Here is an 8,120-nt window from a genome sequence, read left to right as displayed (position 1 = left end):
GACTCGACGTGCCTGGAGCGCGGTGGCTGCGGTCCCTACAAATTTTATTACAAATATTGTTCCACCTAAAAATATAAATAATTTGAAAACAAATAAAAAGGTTCAACGGAAAGAAAAATTTCATTCCGAATGTATTCTGTCAAAAATAGAAGTTGGTCGGAGACTAAAAAAAATATTTCAGAACAAAATAAAATATTTTAGAAAACATTATTTTGAAATAAACTAAAAATAGTTTATACAAAATATCATCTAAATATAGTTAAGTGTGGTCTAGTTTGGAAGATCTCAATGTAAAAAACACAGCGGTGCAATCGAAATTCAGTTTAGATGAATAATTTGTGAAATAGAGTATTTTTTTTGTTTGGATAAAAATATTGCATGCAAATATGGGGCCCACCACATGGTATTTGGACTTGCTCTTGGGCGTGCTGACTCTAGCTGGCTTTATGGATCGGCTTGGCGGCGCGCGAAGAGCTGAGAAGCTCCGTGAGCTGCGGTGCGTACAGGAGGCAGTAGGTTTTAAGAAATCCGATACGTGTTTGATCGCTCATCAAATAGTGGCCCTAGCCGTGGATATACACCAGCTCCGCCACCGATGATAGCGATTAGTTTCGCAGGCACTGACGCAGTGACGACACGCTGGCTGCTTCCTGTTGGGCCCACGTGTGGGACGCCGCTTTTGAATGAGAGGAAGCACACGCCAGCACTCCACGCGCGTAAAGAGAAGCCATCGCAAGCAGCCAAGCACTACCATGGTGACAGGAAGGTGGCAACCTTCCGTTCGCGAGCAAACGGAAACAGTAGTATAGTAGTGGCTTCCTGTAGACTTTGAAATCTTCAGCGATATATATCTACATCACCAATTTCTCCATGTAAACTTTAATCTGAACTACCGAATCGACATTCAAGGGGGACGCAGGGGGAGTGAGAGGGAGATTTGCAAAAGTGAGTACACAATCCAAAAATGAATGGTTAATTGTAAAATTTAATAAGCTCCTCATACGTCTATTGAATAGGCTCCCCCTCCAGGGCCGAGGACTTCTAAATCGTTTTCTTCTTTTCTGTATTGACCTGCTGCTGCTTTGTGCGATTATTGTACCATCTGTCGTCGGGGAGAACGCAACGTGCAATAACTACACTCTTCACGTTTATCTCGGTGCCTTTGAATTCTTCACGTTTATGTGTTTTCCGTACAAAAGCATCTCCTAATTAAAGAATTCTTAGGCTGCTGAATATGATAACCACAATCATTGTCATCAAATATGAACGCGCGCGTCATTGACTAGTAATAAAAGGAAAAGACCCGACACATGTTGCAACAGCCGAGCGCGCATGTTGCACGCATTGATATTGTATTCAAAATAAATTAGCTAACTATTAGGGGAACAAAACACGAATCTTCCGATAAAACATGGTGCTGGCGGCTACCTAAAATATGGTTGCAAAACATATCCCAACCGATCCCTTTGTCTTGACTGTTAGACATTAAGCTACGGAGAATCCTAGGGTATAGTATTTACTAGCCGGTGTATGAAATATCGATACTTTAGTTTTTCAGGATTCATAGATTTTACTTATACATCTAGGCATAAATATATACGTAGATGCATAGTTTTAACTATAGAAAAGTTAAATGGCGGATAATTAAAATTTATATATATATATATTTCTTTAAGTAACAAATATCATAGGAAGTTATGAGAAATGGAAGCCAGCTCAAACAATTTCCTCATTCGAGCCGGGGCGTTAAGAAGCTGCCATATCAGAAGTATACATACAGGATGATGCAAAGACAGCGGCAAGAATATTCTCTTTTTATGTGCCCGTGACTTCGAAGCCAAAATTAATATTGGGCATACGTGGCAGCATGGATACGTACTTTACCCTCATATTCGCCGCCTTCTTTATTTTTTTAGAAAGACACCAATAAGGTGTCTCATATCTGATTCATATCAAGTAAATAATTGGTGGCATAAAAGAAGGACAACGACATAAAGAAAATAAAATTACATCGAAGAGTTCTCTCTTCGACTTCTTCAATCGATTGTTTGTTGTCCACCGAAGTTTGAAAAATGCAGTGGAATGATAGCATGGGAAAAAGGACGCCTTATGCCATCGTCACACAAGGTTTTGACCGAAGGGTAGTGGAAACGGAGTCGGTGCTGGTTTGGTCGACCACTGGTTCGGCCCAACCGACATAAGCCTCGTATGTGGTTTCAATTCTGAAATTTGGCTTCAATCCTTAAACGAGTTTCTCACAAAAATCTAAAATTTGAGCACATGGCTTCCTGATGACTTCACAAAATCATTACCTATACCGGTATTAGAGAATTTCGAGAACAATGCGAATCTAAAAATGTTGAAATTAATTGTCCTTTTCTACTATTGGTTGTAATTGGTCATATAAAATCAGGAAATATATTTTTTTCTGTAGAAATATTCCCGACCATCGTCTCGATGTTTGACTCGTCGGTCGTCGCATGAAGTCACAAGGTGGCGGTTATTCCGAGGCAATCAACATGCAGGGAGCGCACATGGTTTGACCCCAAGATAGCTGGAGTTGGGTGCTACACTGCTACTTCCACGTAACCACCTGGCAAACAATCACCAATAAACAATTCAGCCTCAGTGCTTATTATTTTAGGTTACGGAGAACCACCACTCACTGCTCTGCTATTTAAGTTGCAGCTTACTAAGCTAGCAAAGCCACACCAATCACCAGGAGCTTGCATTGGGAGCAACACCAATGGAAGACCACCAGCACTGCCTCTACCTCGTATTAGCTCTCGTCTCGCTGCTCGTCATCTTGCTCGCCAAGCGCCTGCGCTCCGCCGCGGCGCCCGAGCACGGCCTGCGGCTGCCACCGGGGCCATGGCAGCTGCCAATCATCGGCAGCCTGCACCACATGATCGGCAAGCTCCCGCACCACGCGATGCGTGACCTCGCGCGGCGCCACGGGCCGCTCATGCTGCTCCAGCTCGGCGAGGTGCCCACGCTGGTGGTGTCGTCCCGGGAGGCGGCGCGGGAGGTGATGAGGACGCACGACGCGGTGTTCGCGACGCGGCCGATGAGCCCCACCATGCGGGCGCTCACCGACGGCGGCCGGGGGATCATCATGGCGCCCTACGGGGCCCACTGGCGGCAGCTCCGCCGGATCACCATCACCAAGCTCCTCAGCGCGCGCCGCGTCAACTCCTTCCGCACCGTCCGCGAGGAGGAGGCCGCCGCCATGCTGCGCGTGTGCGCCGCGGCGGCGGCGGAGTCTCGCGCCGTGAACATGCGCGAGCGGCTGTCCGAGCTCATCACGGACACCACGATGCGCGCCGCGATGGGCGACCGGATCAAGGACCGCGAGGTCTTGCTGCGGGCGCTCGACGAAGCCATCGTGCTCGCCGCCGGGTTCAACCCAGCCGACCTGTGGCCGTCATCCCGGATCGTCAGCTGGCTCAGCAGCGCCGTGCGCCGCAGCGAGGAGATCCGTCAAACCTCGTTCGGGATCCTCGACGAAATCATCAAGGACCACCTGGAGAGGATGGAGCGCGGCGACGGCGGCGAGGTCGAAGACCTCCTCGACGTGCTGCTCAAGGTACAGAAGGATGGTGAGCTGCCGATCCCCCCTCGACACGGACGTCATCAAAGTCGCCATCACTGTAAGCAATCTTCAACTCATCAATCAATTCAATCCGATCCGTTAGTTCTGTACCGATTACTTAGAGATCGACACTCCGTATGATTGCTCGCAGGACATCTTCGCCGGCAGCGAGACGACAGCGCCGACGCTGGAGTGGGCCATGGCGGAGCTCGTCCAGAACCCCAAGGTCATGGAGCGGGCGACGGCGGAGGTGCGACGCGCCTTCGCCGCGCACGGGTCGGTGCGGGAGGAGAAGCTCGTGGAGGCGGGGCTCCAGTACCTGCCCCTCGTCATCCGCGAGACGCTCCGGCTGCACACGCCACTGCCGTTCCTGATCCCGCAGGCGTGCCAGGAACCCTGCCGCGTGCTGGGCTACGACGTGCCGCAGGGCATCACGGTGATGGTGAACGCCTGGGCGCTGGGCCGCGACGAGCGCTACTGGCCGGGGGACCCCGACGCGTTCCGGCCGGAGCGGTTCGAGGCCGGCGGCGGAAGCGCGGCGGATTTCAAGGGCACCGACTACGAGCTCCTGCCGTTCGGGGCCGGGCGGAGGATGTGCCCTGGCCTGGGGTTTGGGCTGGCCAACATGGAGCTCGCGCTCGCCAGCCTCCTCTTCCACTTCGACTGGGAGGTGCCCGGCGGCGCCAAGCTCGACATGACCGAGGCCTTCGGCATCACCGCGCACCGGAAATCCAGGCTCCTGCTCCGCCCCATCCTTCGCGTTCCTGTGCCAGGCGTCTAGGTCCTGATCATGTTTGTGATGTACTGTGTAGTGGTAAACTTTGTCATGTTATGTGCTGTATGGTTTGTTTTTGTGCCGAATATTCTTCTTTCATTATACTAGTTTGATATCTTTTGTGGAGAATCAATATTTATGAGTCGATTTTTTTTGCCAAAATCTATATGATTCCTAATGTTCCAAACTATAGATAAAAGTATTCTAGCAAAAAAAATAAATGTACAAAGAGCACACATCAATTTTTCTTAATAAATTAACTTTTGGGAACAATATATAATATAAGAAGACATTTACACCTTACTCCCTCCATATAGGATTTAGATGACGTTTTGGACAAGATTTGAGTCAAACATTGAGAATATAAATCATGAATAATTTTTAAGTTATTGAGTTTGAAAATGTGAAAATTATATGAATAGATTTGTCTTAAGAAATATTTTCATAAAAATATACATATATCACTTTTCAACAAATATTTTTATAAAAATAAGCGATCAAAGTTATACTTTGAAGACCGTGTCACTGTTCTAAACGTCATCTATTTCTTATATGGAGGGAGTACATATGTTTTGCTTTGTGTGTTCCCAAGCCGATATTTTTTCAGCGGTCGATGGATCTTGTTGTAAATCTTGTTGTAAGCAACAAATTTACCAATATGTAAAATTACGTGCAGAAGGGCAGTAAAGCTGCCTCCGTGAAGCCTTGCCTCGATATGTGCCGTAGTTTACTAGCCTCTTGTAACCTATAAAGACATCGTTATCTTTTGCAATAAAATTTCAGGCACACCTTTTCTTAAAAAAAAACTGGAGCCTGGCCAACTGCATGTGGAAAGAAGCCAAGACCAGGAGTATCTTGCAGATTTTCAACAGTGCTAGGTGCTAGGACATGACAAGTGTAATTAAAATAGAATGCTGCTACTCTTGTGGACTCCCAAGGATATCTTCTTCTCTTGATAGCTATAATTTTCGTAGCCGCTGCATGCAGAGCTGCACTTCCACAACTAATGGCCCTGTTTGGATACTCTAACTGGATTACATGTTAGAGTTAGTTTCTAGCTCATGACTAACTCTGAACTAACTCTAACTAAAATGGTGTTTGGATGCAAGGGTTAGACTACAATAAAAACACTTTTTCAATCATTTGGTTCTTTTAAATCCTCTTTCTTGCCGGATCTGGTGTGGCCACCTCTTTCTTCCCCTCTTCCCTTTCTCTCTCCACTGTTCTCTCTTTGCGCCTCCTCCCAGTGCCAGTCTCTCCCTCTCCCTCTCTCCCCGGCATATCCTCTCCGGTGGCTCCTCTTCGGCGGCGCCGCCCTCCTTCGGCCTAGCCTCCGCTGCCTAAATGGTGTCATGTTCGTTACAAACCCAAATAAGCACCCTTTGGAGATAGTTTTTTGGGCACCCTGTTTGGATTTTTTTTGGGTTAGAGTGGCAAAAAAGCCAACTCCAACTCTAACCCTGGTATCCAAACAGGGCCAATGTAGAGTAGCATCTCAACATCTAGTCCACATTCTTTCCCCGTCCTCACTGTTGCCCATGCCAAGTGTTGACCGTGTTGAAGTGCTTTGACAGGTACTGAAAATGAGAGTTGGAGGAAAACAAAGTGCTTGATCATCAGGTTTTGCAACGGAACGATGGGAAAATTATATATGATCTTCTTTCGGCATGCTTTCCTCCAATAATATCTCACCTTCAGTTGGTTACTGTGGCCACAGACAGTATGAGAAGCAGATGTGCCGTTTGAAGTGAGGAATACAAGGAACTGAACCCAATTTCATCCACGGGGAGAAAGTAAAGGGGGACCTTCAGGTTCCCCATGATGCAGTCACCCTACTCAGATGGATAGAAAGATATAAAAAAAATGTTGGCTATAGTTTGAGACCAATTTTGTAGTGGGCGAGCGTCCGCGGAAGAGTCCAGTGCGTGTACGGTGTACCGCGCGCACCATATATGTAAGCGTAAATCCAATTCTGAGGACGCTCGCCCCAAGCCTTGCTGGCGTGCAACGGACGAGCGGTCCACATGCCGCACGCCGCTCCCACCTGCTCGGTTATAGCGGTCACGCCAACTACTTCGACAGCCGCCTGCTCGGGGTATCGACTACTTCGACTAATCCATCGATCAAGCTAAGACGTGCTTTTATAAGCGTTAGTTACTAAATATTTTTAAGTCTCTGCGACCATATTCTCAAGTCTCCGCGACTGCTGCCGAACATGTCATGCATGTTCCCAACTTTCTATGTGGTCTGCCAGTACCTTAGGGTGCTGAGCGCCACTCGACGTGTCTCCGTGACCCTGCCAGTGCCTCAGGGTGTTGGGCGCCGCTCGGCATGTCTCCGTGACCCTGCCAGCACCTCCGGGGGCTGGGTGCCGCTACTCCACTCGGCGTGTCTCCGTGACCCTGCCAGTACCTCAGGGTGCTGGGCGCCGCTCGGCATGTCTCCGTGACCCTGCCAGCACCTCCGGGGGCTGGGTGCCGCTACTCCACTCGACGTGTCTCCGTGGACCTGCCAGTACCTCATGGTGCTGGGCGCCGCTCGGCATGTCTCCATGACCCTACCAGCACCTCCGGGGGCTGGGTGCCGCTACTCTACTCGGCGTGTCTCCGTGACCCTGCCAGTACCTCAGGGTGCTGGGCGCCGCTCGGCATGTCTCAGTGACCCTACCAGCAGCTCCGGGGCTGGGTACCGCTACTCCACTCGGCGTATCTCCGTTACCCTACCAGTAACTCAGGGTGCTGGGCGCCGCTCGGCATGTCTCCGTGACCCTACCAGCACCTCCGGGGGCTGGGTGCCGCTACTCCGCTCGGCATGTCTCCGTGACCCTGCCAGCACCTCCGGGGGGCTGGGTGCCGCTACACCACTCGGTGTGTCTCCGTGACCCTGCCAGTACCTCAAGGTGCTAGGCGCCGCTCGGCATGTCTCCGTGACCCTACCAACACCTCCGAGGGCAGGGTGCCGCTAGTCCACTCGGCGTGTCTCCGTGACCCTGCTAGTACCTCAGGGTGCTGGGCACCGCTCGGTATGTCTCCGTGCCCCTGCCAGCACCTTCGGAGGCTGGGCGCCGCTACTCCACTCGGCGTGTCTCCGTGGACCTGCCAGTACCTCAGGGTGCTGGGCGCCGCTCGGCATGTCTCTGTGACCCTGCCAGCACCTCCGGGGGCTGGGTGCCGCTACTCTACTCGGCGTGTCTCCGTAACCCTGCTAGTACCTTATGGTGCTGGGCGCCGCTCGGCATGTCTCCATGACCATGCCAGTACCTCCGGGGGCTGGGTGCCGCTACTCCACTCGGCATGTCTCCGTGGACCTGCCAGTACGTTAGGGTGCTCGGCGCCGCTCGGAGTGTCTCCGTGACCCTGCTAGCACCTCCGGGGGCTGGGTGCCGCTACTCCACTCGGCGTGTCTCCGTGACCCTGCCAGTACCTCAGGGTGCTGGGCGCCGCTCGGCATGTCTCCGTGACCCTGCCAGCACCTCCGGGGGCTGGGTGCCGCTACTCCACTCGGCCTGTCTCCGTGGACCTGCCAGTACCTCAGGGTGCTGGGCGCCGCTCGGCATGTCTCCGTGACCCTGCCAGAACCTCCGGGGGCTGGGTGCCGCTACTCTACTCGGCGTGTCTCCGTGACCCTGCCAGTACCTCAGGGTGCTGGGCGCCGCTCGGCATGTCTCCGTGACCCTGCCAGCACCTCCGGGGGCTGGGTGCCGCTACTCCACTCGACGTGTCTCCGTGGACCTGCCAGTACCTCATGGTGCTG

At 51.4% G+C, this 8,120-nt stretch overlaps 1 pseudogene across 1 annotated transcript; it reads left to right on the top strand.

Moving 5' to 3' along the window:
• The first annotated feature begins 2,666 nt into the window (after window positions 1–2,666).
• LOC120711540 lies at window positions 2,667–4,645 on the top strand (annotated as a pseudogene). The gene is made up of 2 exons (XR_005690313.1): window positions 2,667–3,650; window positions 3,744–4,645. The product of XR_005690313.1 is annotated as a desmethyl-deoxy-podophyllotoxin synthase-like (transcript).
• Window positions 4,646–8,120: the final 3,475 nt, after the last annotated feature.

Source organism: Panicum virgatum, chromosome 6K (genome assembly GCF_016808335.1).
Source record: "Panicum virgatum strain AP13 chromosome 6K, P.virgatum_v5, whole genome shotgun sequence".
NCBI lineage: Eukaryota > Viridiplantae > Streptophyta > Magnoliopsida > Poales > Poaceae > Panicum > Panicum virgatum.
This window is presented reverse-complemented; position numbering and strand designations above follow the sequence as displayed.